Here is a 2,053-nt window from a genome sequence, read left to right on the forward strand (position 1 = left end):
TACCCCTCCTCCCCTCAGCTTCATTTCCTTCTTCTCCCCCCTCAGTCATTATAGGTTAGCCACCAGAATTCTCCCAGAATCCCGGATCAATGAGCGCAAAGCCTTGCCCATGCTTCTGTCTCCCCTACTCCCCCTGCCCCTTTCCTCCTTCCCTTCCTCTCTCCTTCATTCTTCTGACAGCCTTCATATCTTTGTTCATATGTGATTTTCTCAGGAACACTGTTCTCCTAGGCCCACCTCTTATTCTTTCCTAAGGAAGATCTCTTCTTTGCTTTTCTCCTTAGAGCCTGTGTCACATTTCAGAATCATGGGATTACGTGAATAGTTGCTTTCTGAAACACAACAGTCTTGTTCCCTGTTGTATTGCCAGCAGCCAGCCCATTGCCGGACACACACAAGTTTCCATAATGCTGGTTAATGGTGAGTAAATATTCCACATCATAATCCTGGGATAAATCTAACTGTATGGAATTCACATTTTTTTCAACTTTTAGAAACTGTTTATTTTCTTTCTACCTTATTTCCATTTTGCTTGCCTTTGTGGAAGAGCCACTGAACACCACTCAATGGTTGTTCCTATCCATCTGGTGGCCTGAGCAGTGGGAGCTGGGGGGCTGAGCACCTGAGTCTTCAATAGGGAACTGCCAAGTAGGTACAGAGTGGACCTGCCCGCCTTCAGACGTGAACTGAGGAGCTGGAACGGCCCATTCATCTGGAAATTCCTCTTTGGTCACAGCCTTTTTTTTTTTTTAAGTTTATTTATTTATTCTAAGAGAGACAGAGAGAGAGAGAGAGAGAGAGAGAGAGAGAAGGGGGTGGGGCAGAGAAAGAAGGAGAGAGAGAGAATTCTAAGCAGGCTCTGAGCTGTCAGTGCGATGTGAAGCCGGACGTGGGGCTCAAACTCACGAACCATGAGATGGTGACCTGAGCTGAAATCAAGAGTTGGATGCTTAACCCACTGAGCCACCCAGGCGCCCCAGGTCACAGCCTTTTAGTAGTAGCCTGATCTTCCTTTTCAGTCTCTTCAGGCTCTCTGTAGAAGTACAGATCAGACAGACCTCCCGTGGGTGTTCATGGGAGATGGTGCCATGTGTGTGCAGAACTTTCTGGGCCAGCATCCGCCACGTCTGACCCACTGAGTGAGCTTTCTTGCTGTTGCAAGGAATGACAATGTCCACACAGTGCAGAGGAGAGTCTGTGTTACCCAGAGCGGTGGTAGGTGGGTTAACAGAAGACGCCCCTGAGAGAGGCTGGTGGTCAACACTGGGATCAGTAACCATCAGAAGACACTGGGGAGGCTGCCTGCATCTGGTTAGTGAAGGTTCCAGGAGTGAAGCGGCCCACGATAGGAGTGGCTCTGGTGGCAGCAGCAAACTTCAGCACAGCCCACGGGCGGGTATTCCTGGAATATATGACGCTCTCACTACCTGGGATTTCAATGGCAACAATGGCACGAGCTGTCAGCAGAAGCTTCTCCCAGGCTCTCTTCAGATTTATGGTGTAGATGCCATCACTTTTCCTTCTGCAGATGTACTGTTCCATTTGAAAGTCAAGGTTGGTGCCTCTGAGTGGGTTCCTGCTGTGGGTTCCTCCTCTGCTTGCAGGATGTCAAGGGCTCTGGACACTATGAATGTTCCCTTTAAGTTACAATGGGAATGCAGAACCATGCCCTGTGGGCCCCTCCTGGGCAGCGCAGAAAAAGGTGGAATTTGCATTTTTTCTCCTCACAGATGGGTCATAGTTCTTAGGTTTGCAAATCCCAGAATCTTAGAAAAGCCACCCAGAAAACTGAGATCCTGTTTATCTCTATATTTAATTTTTTGTTTCCTTAGTTTTCTTTTTAAAATTGAGACATATAACTTAACACAGAGTAAACTGCATAAATACTAAATGCATAGATGGTGAGTTTTTCGTTCGTATACATCCATGGAACCAGCACCCCAGTCAAGATCATCCCAGAATCCAGTAGGTTCCTTTGTACCCTTCTGGTTCCCTAACACCCTCCCTGCTCTCCCTGGCCTGGTGAGCTGACATCCGCTGATTTCCAGCTCTC

General features: G+C 47.9%; 1 pseudogene; it reads right to left on the minus strand.

The window, feature by feature from the left end:
• Positions 1–563: 563 nt before the first annotated feature.
• LOC132684671 (small ribosomal subunit protein uS2 pseudogene) lies at positions 564–1,667 on the minus strand (annotated as a pseudogene).
• Between the last annotated feature and the right edge of the window lie 386 nt (positions 1,668–2,053).

Source organism: Panthera onca, chromosome D2, assembly GCF_046562875.1.
Source record: "Panthera onca isolate mPanOnc1 chromosome D2, mPanOnc1 haplotype 2, whole genome shotgun sequence".
Lineage (NCBI taxonomy): Eukaryota > Metazoa > Chordata > Mammalia > Carnivora > Felidae > Panthera > Panthera onca.